Source organism: Carassius auratus, chromosome 22, assembly GCF_003368295.1.
Source record: "Carassius auratus strain Wakin chromosome 22, ASM336829v1, whole genome shotgun sequence".
Lineage (NCBI taxonomy): Eukaryota > Metazoa > Chordata > Actinopteri > Cypriniformes > Cyprinidae > Carassius > Carassius auratus.
This window is the reverse complement of record NC_039264.1, coordinates 31,921,265-31,934,014: the sequence shown is the minus strand read 5'-3', so window position 1 is coordinate 31,934,014 and position 12,750 is coordinate 31,921,265. Positions and strand designations below refer to the sequence as shown.

At 35.5% G+C, this 12,750-nt stretch overlaps 1 long non-coding RNA gene across 1 annotated transcript; it reads left to right on the top strand.

Annotated features, from left to right (window-relative positions):
- The first annotated feature begins 2,746 nt into the window (after positions 1-2,746).
- Positions 2,747-8,712, top strand: LOC113040406 (uncharacterized). Its single transcript, XR_003275217.1, has 4 exons — positions 2,747-3,159; positions 3,692-4,023; positions 8,089-8,415; positions 8,660-8,712. It is a non-coding gene; the product is annotated as an uncharacterized LOC113040406 (long non-coding RNA).
- Positions 8,713-12,750: the final 4,038 nt, after the last annotated feature.

Genomic DNA, 12,750 nt, shown 5'->3' with positions numbered 1-12,750 from the left:
AAATTGCTAAGAGATCGGGTTGGTATTTCAAATAATAATAATAATGATAAATGTATATTCTCCTAGAACTAGTGTGAGTGAAACAGTTTTAAACACATTCTTTGCAGATAGCTTATACATTCATTGATTTTTTTTTTATTTAATTAAATTTTCAGAGAAGCCCAACAAATGAAGAATCACGCATAAGTAAAGTTTTCATGAAAATCTAAATTTGAACATCAGTGGAGCTCTTCATAAATATTATATTCATAAAGTCTGTAAAAGTTGATTTATTTCTGAATTGAAGCAGATTTGCATTTTCGTTTTGATGCAGATTGAAAAATGGTCAAATATATAGATATATGTTATAATCATTCTTAAAAGCAGTAGGTTCCTCTTGCCTTCTTGACCAGTGTTTCTGTGTTTTCTGCGGATGCAGACGACTGCAGCAACAATCAACAGAGATCCAACAACAGAGATCACCACGATCAGAGAGATGAGATGAGAAGAAGACCGTGCTGCTACGTCTAAAGAGAGACAGTGATGTAATCGTAAAAGTGATTGTGTCTCTCTGATCTATAAAATATACAGAGATAAGGTCAGTGAATAATAAAAATATATCAGCTCTGCTGTACCTTCACATGGTTGACAGAGTTCACTGATGTCCAGATGTGTGGTCTGGTTTGTGATGGGATTGTTGATCACACAGCTGTAGCTGTTTTTCTCCTGATATTCCACCTCCAGAGGTAGAGAGAGACTGATGCTGAGATCAGACACACTGATGCTGGACAATAAACTGTTTCCTTTGTACCAGGAGAGAGTCACATGACCCACATTCACCACTGAACACAACAATGAACAATTCTGCTGTGATGATGATGATGATGAAGAACATTGTGAAGAGTTACTGATGATGATAGGAACAGACAGACGAGCTGAAAAACATGAGAGAATAAACAGAAACCTGCTGAATATATTAATATGTAAGTAATAAAATAACATGTGAAGGACAGGATACGTTATCTCTGCTCACCATAGACAGAAACATTGAATGTTTTTGATGACAGTTTTGCTCCGTTTATCTCTAGTTGATATTCTCCAGCGTGTTGAGTTGTGATGTTCATGATGGTCAGAGATCCAGTCTGTCTGTCCAGCTTTAGTCTGTCTCTGAATTTATCATCAGGACCGTCACATGTGGAGTAGACTTCAGCATCTCTGTTGATTTGAGCTATCAGAGACTTTCCAGCTCCATATTTCCACACTATCTCATCTTCTTCATGTATTTCAGTAAAATCAGTGTGTAGAGTGACAGAATCTCCCTCCATCACTGACACTGACTCAACAAACACACCTGAAGAATACATTTTTCATTGATTAAGGTTCCTGTTGTTAATAAAGCATCACATCAGCTCTAGTTTGTATCTTTGAGTTGTGAAGTGAGGAACAGCAGCAGAAAGAAGAAACAGATGGTGTTTTATTATAAGCTGTAGAGAACACATTTGTGCAGACACAGCCTGGAAGTAGGCTACAAGTAACATTTTTGTCCCTGACTTTCATTTAATTGTTTTATAAAAGGATTTTTTTATATTTGAGATATTAAGATTGCAAAAAATATATATAAATAAAAAAATCAAGCTCACCAAATCTCACCCAGTTCACTCAGTTTTTGACCAATGATTTTCCATTTCCTTTTGTTTATTTTAAACAATGTAGTTATGGCTGACAGCGGTGCAGCGGTGATTTGAAACCCTCAAAAAACACCTGATATTTGAACCCTATAGGATTACAGAGCCTCCAATAGTTTACATTCACTTGAAATATCCAAAATTAATTTGAATAATTATGGAAAACACAAAGCAAGACCTGAACTCAAATGAGATGATGTCTCAGGAAAATAGACAGATTTAAGATACAGACAGTGGCTTGTTGCTCTGAAATGGATAAAAATGAAGGCATAAAATACTTGTATAACTTACCAATCAGAAACCACCAGCACAAATTCAACAAAACAAACATATAAAACATCTTCTGTGTCTGAACTAGTACACTATCCACTAAAAGCACTCTGTTGATCTGATCTGTGAACCTGAATCCACCCCCAATGAGTCGGACCCTCCTACATAATGTATCACCCTCACACTTCTTGTTTCATGTATAAATGTTCTTCTAGCATCCAATAAGATTTTAATACAGTCCCAATTCCTTATAATTTAACATTAATTTAATGATATATGACAGTTTTTTTTTTTTTAAATTGGCTGTATATGTTAAACAAGTAAGTAGAAGAATATTGAATGGGTCTCCATTCATTTAATGATAACAGAGGATATTGATTTTAAAATAGCTAGTTAATAATAATTTGATGATTAATTGTTATGTAAACCGGTCATGCTGTCACATCATTCTTCAGCTCACTTCAGAGTCAAACAGAAACCTGCTGGTCTGATTTCGACAGAAATAATGCTGTTTGATCTGTTGGGTGAACAAACAACTTGTGCATGTAGTGAAGAGTTCTGGACTTTTTCTTACAACAAAGCCACAGGAAAATGACTTCATGCAGGAACCTGAGAAAACGGGCCCAACGGGCACATACAATTGTTTTATTATTATTATTATTAATTAATTAATTAATTAAATAATTTTTAAGGGAAAAAAGGCAAGGGACTCTATTACATTGATTAACCAGAACAATGCAGTCTGGCAGCGAAACGTCGGTATTTCGAAATGTTTCAAAAACCAATTCGATACATTTTTGATAGGCCACGAGTTCCGAACAACTGAATCGAAACAAAAGATTCATTCGCTTCACGAAGTGTTTGAAAGCTCCCATCACTGGCCAGTGCTACACACAAGCTATAGGCTGTCTACAGGAAGCGAAAATACCAGCGTTGTCATTTGTCTGTCAGTTCTTCACAAACAAAAAGCACCAGTTTACTTGCCGAGATTCATCGTGACGTCTTGCTGCGCGCGCCGCCTCTCGTTGAGAAAGCGTCACTGATTATAATGTCTTCTTTTGTCTTATGTTCTGTGTAGACAAGGTGTTACTTTCACTTTCACTTGAGATCATTAATATTAAAGAAGAAGGAGGACATTTCGTTTGAGTCTTCTTTATGATGAAAGCGGTGAAAATGAAGTTTACCTTTATATTGCTGTCCGTCGGATTGTTTTTAACGCACAATGGTAAGACATTTTATCATATCAATCTCTTTTTCTGATCGATAAACCGAATAGGAATGACGCAGTTTTATTGTGCGCCAGATCTAATTGCTTTGTATTTGACAGACGTTTGTTATATTATGTAGCCTATAAGTTCGTTTGAAAGATGAATTGAAGTGAAATGTTATAGTTTTCAATACGTGTTTTGTGTGTGCGGAAACAAACAAGAGCCAATTCAGTACGTGAATGACAAATATATATATATAAATTGACTATATTTTTTATTCTCCTGGCAAAACTATTGAAAAAAAAAAAATATCCTGTTAATGATCAGGTCTAGTGACTTTGTATAAAAATGTCTCATCCATATCTTGAGATGAAGAATTTACGTTTTTGCTGATGTTGATGATATAACAGCGAATGGTGCTTAAAAGCTGTAAAAACGGAAATACATATAGGCAATTTTTTTTTTTTTTTTTTTTTTTACATTATTTGAGTCTTGTTGTGGTTTTTAAAGTTTGTCTGTTGATGATTTTTTTTTTTTTTTTATCTGTAGGTGTGTCTGGTGTTGCGGCAGATGTGTCAGTGTCAGTGATGGAGGGAGATTCAGTCACTTTACTCACTGGTATTAAGAAAAACAAGAAGACAGAATCAGATGGTATTGTAATGACACTCGCATCGCTCAAATCAATGGAGATCCTAGTAAGACCTGTACAGATGTTCAGTGTAATGAAGGGACTGAGAGATTCAGAGACAGACTGAAGCTGGATCATCAGACTGGATCTCTGACCATCAGGAACATCACAAACACAGACTCTGGACTTTATCAACTGAAGATCTTCAGCAGCAACAGCATCAGTGAAAAGACCTTCCGTCTTTCTGTCCGTGGTGAGTAATTTAACTACTGTTTGGATTTGATACATTTTTAAAAGCTTTTAAAGCAGTGAGAATTAGAGATGCTCTTCCTCTTTAGCCGTAGCTACATTCATGGTTTCCTTGATTTTAGTTAGGATGTCATTATGTTGCTGTCTTGTTGCAGCCAACTGCTGCATTACTGTTCATGGTTTCAAGTTAAGTATTTTTTTGATTATGACTTTTAAAATTCATCTTAACCTACTGTAAAAAAAAGAAATGTGGATGTTTAAGATCTTGATAAAGATGTTCACTGCAGCATAGCAGTAACAAAGTACATATAGTACCTTGGGTTCAGTGGATTCAGATGTTACTGAAGTTACTCCTGATGAACAGCTGTGGTCTGCATGTTAATTAAGTTCTGACAGCCCTTTGTTTGAGATAGCTCTTGGTGACCAAAACCTGTTTCTATTCTACAATTGATGACCATTTTCTCAGCATGTGATCATCCCAAATTGTCTACAAACAACATAACTGTTGACTTTCTTCTTCTCTATAATAAAGCATTTTGGGAAATGATCAAACATCTATTATGGAGTGGAATCTGGGTCGGGGAAGACTCTTATAGATATAGATAGATTCTTACACTACTTTTATTATTATTCATTCAGTCGTTTTTCACACTGTCATGTATCACTGGAATCTTTAGAATAAGCTATAACAATTTAAACTCAATTGAATGTTTCATCATTTAATTAATTTGACAAAATTTTGTATTGTAGTGTCAAGGGGGATCATGCAATCATTAGTGCCTTTCGCATCGCTTTAGTTCCAGATCTAAATGTACGGCACTAAAGAACTGGGACGATTTTGCACAAACTATATATCATTTAAATGATTGTGTTCACACTGACAGTGTGTACTAGGGTACTAACCCTAACATTCATGTACTTTAATATCTGTGAGACCCAGGAAATCCCTTCTGTATAAATGCATTATCACTACAGCTGAATAACATGCAGATTGAGATGCTTTGACTGATGAAACATGGAAGGCAATACACACAGTTGCAATACAATACTAATTGACATATCTTGTATCACAGTAAAGATTATTATAAAGAATGTTTTCTGTCTTGCTGTGATAAGAAGCATGGAACCACAGAAGCTAACTGTTTCAAACACGACTGATAATAAATAGTGCTTATGGAGCTAAACATGATATAAGTCTCATGAATTATCAAGTTTGACGCTACGTTAAGCAAACATACTATCCCTGTTGCCAGGAGCAATTGTTTTAAAACTATTATAATGTTAACAAGTTTCCTAAACTCTTAACCCACCAACACACCTAAAACACACAACTGGCAAAACGGTTAATTTCATGCTCAACATTACACATTATAAACTAAACCCCAAAACAAATTTTCAAAATACAATAATAAAATATCACAATACACTACGTCTAACAAAACACTGCAAAGGTGTTTCAAAATCAAATAATTAGTCAATCATAACACAATGCCAAAAAAAAAAAAAAAAAAAAGAAAAAGAAAAAAACGCTATCATCAGCTGAAATTACAGAAACTGCATTATTTTATGTGTCAGGTCTGCCCTTATACAATAGACAGACAGTATATTGTATTGATCATAGATTGTGTTTTTCACTGTAGTTTCTTTTGAAGCCTCTCTATATTTTTGTTTTGTTGGGTTTTGCAAATGCATGCATTTTGTTTCTGTTGCTGCAAAAATTCCAACACAAAAAATTAATGAGCATCTCAGAGTAGCTTTACAAAATGTACAGTTTATGTAAAAAAAAAAAAAAATACAGACAGAGAATTGCTGCAGTAAAGACTTTATTTGCAAAAGGACATTACTGCAAGATATACAAACAGAAAAAGCACTAGAATTATAATAATAATAAGAAAATCAAAGTAATATTCTAATCTGCCTGGTCTTCTGCATTTGGCCACATGTTCTCATCCACATCACACCTGATATCTTCTCTGGCAAGGCATCATGGGAAGAATCTTTTGGCTTGCCTTATCCACCCCTGGCAGTGTTCAGCTGTGATGTCTTGGCATGCAGCATCCATTGCATCCAGGAGAGACATTGTGTCATGTGGATGATGGTCAAAAACCTTCCATCTCCAGGCTGAGAAAAACTCCTCAGTGGGGTTGAGGAAAGGGGTGTAAGGGGCAAGGAAATGGGACATCATCCTTGTATGGGCGTCCAACCAGGCTGTGACTGCACGGGAATGGTGGAATGCCACATTGTCCCATGTGATAACTTATATTAGCAAGTGTTCTCCCACCTGTCCGCTTTCTACCTCTGGCACCAGTCTTTCGTACAGGTCTTCTAAAAACAGAAGAAGGCGGTCTGTGTTGTAGGGGCCAATCTCACATGTCTCCTGCACCGTTGTTGGAGATTGTGGCTCACATGGTGATGTTGGCTCCTCTCTGGCCCTTTTGACAATTATGTTTCAATTAGACACAGTGTGTGTAAATACTGTGCTGTACTGTATATCTACTGCATGTTCTAATGTACTCCAGGTTTAAAGAGTAGTATACTGCAAAACACACTGTGTATAGTACAGTAATGACTGTGTTGCATAATCTTACCTGGACGTATTGGTGACGGAGGTCTTTGATGCGCTCACTGTTCCTTTCAAAAGGAACTCTGTATAGTTGTTTCATTTCGGACTCTGTGTTTAGCTAGAGTCCCAGAAATGGATGTTATGCTGATTGCTGCAATGTTCCCAAAGACAAGGTTGGCCTCTTCCACTCTGGACTGAATGTCCTTCAGTTTTATTTCATTGTCAGCAATCACCATGTTGACAATAGCAAGTTCCTGTTCTTCATTCTAGAGCTTTATTCTGCCCCCTGAGGGAGGTACACGTTGAATCTTTAGAGGGACAAAATACAGTTACATATTAGAGACCGGAGGCATACAGTCACTCTTATACAGTAACATGTCAAATGATTTACACTTTGCTGTAGGAGAAGCAATATCCTACCTGTTGGTTTCTCTGAAAATACAGACAATGGATGCCACTGTGTCCCGGCTGAGATTTGGCTGTACTCGTTCACCAGCCTCTCTGTATAATAGCCCGTGGTTTATGACATGATCAATGATAGTAGCTCTTATTTGATCAGTTACCCTAGCGCTGCTCCTTCTTTGAGCGCCACCACACATTCTAACTCCTCGCCGTCTACCTTACCCCACTACTCTCCCTTGTCCTGGTTCTTCCTCTTCCTTGTGCAGGCATTTTCTTTCTTTCTTTCTGTCTTTCTTTCTTTCTTTCTTTCTCTTTGCGTTGCTCTATATTGTTCCTTTTCCACACAAGATCAGCCCAAAGAGTCCTCTTTTAGAACATATAATTATGCGATTGAAAAATGTGTGGTTCCTAGATGTGAATCAGCTGTGATTTATATATTTGCATAACTGCAATAAGTTGTTTCTCATTAGCAATGGAATAAAGTACAGGGAATTTATTTGTGTCATAGCGACTGTAAAAAGCTGTAACATAGTGTATGTGTGCTAGGAGTAGAATACTTCTTACTTCCTAACACTGTCTTCGGTTGCAGACTCTGCTTTACCACAGCTTCATTTTGAGCATGTGCTTGAGAATGTGGCTATTATTGCATGTGTGTGGTTACAGATTTTTACAGATGCTAGGACACATTTCTCAATAATTAGGTTACTTTCGCAAACAGACAAGGCCTCCCAGATTGAAGTCTGAGCTGTTTCAACTGAAAGAAACTTGACTGCACTGATTGATCTTATGTTTCATATCAATATGCACACATCAGTAGGCTAATCTTATACAAATTACTTTTATTTTTTTTACTATGGCCTAATTCTGGTTTTGTCTGAGAAACATGTCTTAACGTCTGAGAGGCACTAAAGGGAACAATCAGATTGGCTCCAGACCCAGCTTTACTAACAGTGTCAGCTAACTGAAAATAACACGTCAGAAAATATGAATCCCAGGATACTTTTGTGTCTGTGCTGCTGTTCTTCATTACATTTACAAAACTGATCTATTGAAGAAGGTCAACACAATTATTTGAGACCTTTAATCTGTGACTGTGTTCTTCAGGTGTGTTTGTTGATGCAGATGCAGTGGAGTCAGTGTCAGTGACGGAGGGAGATTCAGTCACTCTAGACTCTGGTCTTAATGACATAATGGATGAAGATCTGATACAGTGGAGATTTGGATCTGAAAACACTTTAATAGCTGAAATCAATGTACTGGCCGGCAGCGTCACTGTATTTGATGATGTTCTTGATGGGAGATTCAGAGACAGACTGAGGCTGGATCATCAAACTGGATCTCTGATCATCACAAACACCAGAACTGAACACACTGGAGAATATCAAATACAGATCAACATTGTGATTAAGAGATTCAGTCTCACTGTCTATGGTGAGTTAAATATTGGTTTTATTAACTTGCTAGATGCATGTTAACACTTATATTATTTTGATTATTGATCATTAAAATAACTAGATAACTTTAATTAAGCATAATTTTCCTGTCTGATATTTGTTCATACATGTAAACAATAATCTTTTATAAATGTAAAGAGAGAGGAGTGAAGAAAATTGCTATGAGACTGATGCTGCAAAAAACGTAATCATCTAATAATTCTTTTTCTTCATGTTTTCAGCTCGTCTGTCTGTTCCTGTCATCAGCAGAGACTCTCCACAATGTTCATCTTCATCATCATCATCATCTTCATCACAGCAGAATTGTTCATTGTTGTGTTCAGTGGTGAATGTGGGTCATGTGACTCTCTCCTGGTACAAAGGAAACAGTTTATTGTCCAGCATCAGTGTGTCTGATCTCAGCATCAGTCTCTCTCTACCTCTGGAGGTGGAATATCAGGAGAAAAACAGCTACAGCTGTGTGATCAACAATCCCATCACAAACCAGACCACACATCTGGACATCAGTGAACTCTGTCAACCATGTCCAGGTACAGCAGCTCTTCTGCACGTATTCACTGAATTAATTTCTTGATCTGAAGGTGCCTGAAACTATGAAAAAGATAAAAAAAACATCAGAATTGAGGGTAATAAAATGAAAAAATGATGTCTAAAAAACTATTGGAATCCAAAAGCCTCTATACTCTGTCCAGCTATACAGGAGGACATTACACAAGATTTTATTTTTTAATGCCACCAGATGACACAATTCTCACTTCAAAAGATGAAGATTTTATTATGTTTAAATTTGAAATATTGCATTTATTTAAAATAAATAAATAAATAATTAAATAACAAAATATATTTTATTTCTAATGGAAAACAATAGCTTATTAAAACTGTATAAATATTGCACAATATCATAAATTACTCTCAAAATTCTAAATTACAATCAGACATTATTGAACAAAAAAACATTACATTGATTTAAAAAAAAAAAAAAAAAGTTTATTTTCAAGGCTTCAGTCACTTTTGTTCACCGTGAAGGAGCCAAGTGTGACTCCTGAGCGAAGAGACCCTGAGTGTTAAAAAGCTACTGATTTCTGATGGAATGAAAAGATTAATTTACAAACACTTAACAAGAAGAGAGCTATATTTTTACTTCTTATAATTCTTATGTCAGATTATCTGTATCAACAGATTTATATGATTTCAGTTTCTTTTAAAATAATAGAAGCATCACAAAAAGTTTGATCTGTATCAATGTGTTTATGGAAGATAACAATGAAAAAAAAGAACGTAAAAAAAACCCAATGCATGTTGGTTAGATTTAAGTGCATATATTTGAAGTGAATAAATCATTATACAATTTCACAAAAAATAGCAATGATTTTCTGGTTTTCAAATCATAAGCTTTCCAATCAGAATTTATTTATTTTATTGTATTTATTTATTTATTGCTTTTCCAACCTACTTCCATCCAACTTTAAGAATTGATCCTTCAGCTTTTTTGTTTGAAAACCCATCTAATATATTTTGATAAGGGACAAGTTCACCCTCTTTAGCATCAAATTTACACTCATTTAAATGAATGAACTGTCATTTTTTTTTTTTTTTTTCAAGAATTTACTGCTAAATGTTTGTATAAATATATGGATTTTACATTTTTTGCTAACTCCCAATTACAACAAAATTTCCTTATTCACCCTTTTCGCCAATAATTGCAAATAATATTTTTTTCCCTTTACTTCCCTTTGCAGTCAGAGCATACATTTTTAAATCTTCTCTTTAAAATGATTTTTAAGGATGCAGACAGTAGATGAGGTACTTGCTACATGAGCCAGCCAGAAATGTAAACCCCATTTCATTTTATTTCTTATTTTCAGAAGCACACCTCAGTTGTTGTGATACAGTTGAAGCTGTGATGCGATTGGTCGTCACTGCTCTGATGGGCGTGGCTGCTGCAGCTGCTGCTGTTCTTCTGATCAATGATGTCAGATCTGCTAGAGGATAAAAGAAAACAGAACAGATTCAAGATATTGTGACATATATGGGAGTTATAATCAGATGAAAATATATGTGATCCAGTTGTTAATGTTGGCAAAATAAGCTTTGTTAAAATCTATTATTATAAATATTTATTTTAAATATTTTACATAAAAGGTTTTACTCTAAAATTGATATCAAATTAAAGCCTTGTGTCTAAATAAGTTATGTTCCAAATTTGAAGTTGATATGAAAAAAATGGAGGTTCCTGTGAGATTTTATTTAGGGCGTCATACCACAAACAGCCACTGGGAGCCATCAAAACTACTTTGAATTTTGCTTCATTAATTTTTCTCTAGATTTCTCTGTGAATTTTCACGGAGAATTTCACAGAATTTCCATATTTTTACCAAATATGGAATCATGAGGCTCAGATCTTTCCAATGATATGTTTGTTGCCAAGATTATAAAAAAGTTTTGATTCTAAAAGGCCATAATGCATCTTGTAATATGACACTTGACACTGCCCACTAAGGAGGACGAGACCACCATAAGATTTTAAAGTACGAATTCAATGGTAACGCAACGTCTGATTTTAAAATCATCAGGTTTTCATAGGATGAATCTTTGGCTTCTAAGCTTTCAAATGATATATAATTTATGATGTCATTAACTTATGATGATTACTAAAAGATTTTATAGAGAAAAAGGACAACAACAAAAAAGAGTGCCAAACATCCCACTGGTGGGACGGTGACAGTTAAATCCTAGTAAAACAATACATTTAGATTTTGAAAAATACAAGCATATGTCTATGGAAGCAACAATAACAATCCATTCAAATTTAATTTGCAGATGTTTTTTATTCATATTAGATACACATAGAGTAAGTAACCATTAAGTTCACTCTATTCTTCACCCAGTTCATCCGCCTCTTATTACTTGTATTTCGGGAGAAATTGGTGAATTCACGAGCTGTAAATCCGACTGACAGGCGCCCATCTCACATTACAGATCACGATCAAGATCCTTTAGAAAGCTTTTTAAACGACAAAACGCACTCATTTACACATATTTATGAATCGGAATATAAGATTGTTCATGACATGATATGCAAGTTTGTGAATATTTTAAAATAAATGAATAAAAGTGATCCATCTGTCATTGATTTTACTTATTTTACTTATTTTGTCTGTACCAGCTGATGGTTATGATTAGTGTGGAAAAAAATAGATAGCTCAACCCGCTGGAACTTATGAAAACATATGCAAACTGAAAAAACACCAGCAAATGAAGAAAATATTTTCATTAGTTTGACAACACAAGTGTCGCGAATCATCACAACACATGCATATAACGAAATGCGCTGCAAATCATCACAACACATGCATATAACGAAATGTGCTGCAAATCATCACAACACATGAATATAACGAATACGCTGCAAATCACCACAACACATGCATATCTGCAAATCCTCACAACACATGCATATAACGAAACACGCTGCAAATCAGCCCAACACATGCATGTAACGAAACACACTGCAAATCATCACAACACGTGCATATAATGACGCGCTGCAAATCATCGCGCCACATGCATATAACGAAACGTGCTACAAATGCTCACAAACACATGCATATAACGAAACACGCTGCAAATCCTTTAAATGAATTAATCAAAAGTAGATCATTGCACTCACGTCAAATCGCAATATGAACTAATATCTGTAAATATTAAGCCGAAAACGTCTATTTAAATATTGAGTTTTTTATACTGAGTTTTTTACACTGTTAAAGAGTTGGATTCCCATGCTAAACATGGACAAAGTTTCAAAAATTAAGTTGTACGTTTGAAGGAGTATTTCTGTTCCAAAAATACTCCTTCCGGTTTGTCACAAGTTTCGGAAAATTTTTTTCCGAGTATGGCTCTGTGTGCTGTTAGATGGAGCGGAATTTCCTTATATGGGTCCTGAGGGCACTTCTCCCGGAAGAGCGCGCACTCACGTATAGCAGAGCAGAGACGAGACATTCACTGATCAGAGCGAGAGCGAAATGTCACAAAAGAAGTGTGTTTTTGGTTAAGAGGGCAAGACAACCCTGCACAGATTACCAAAAAAAAAAAAAAAAACATTAAGGCACCAGTGGACAAAGTTTATTTTTAAAAAGCATCGACGGAGTTGTGCAAGTGTTTTTGTTTGTTCCCTGCATTTCGAAGATGTTTTGTTTTACAAACAAGGCCCAGTTTGATGCCGGATTTGCGTATCGTTTATTTCTTAAGGATGATGCAATCCCAACGAAAAAGGGTCACGATCGTGTGTTGGAACCGCAGGCGGTGAGTAAAA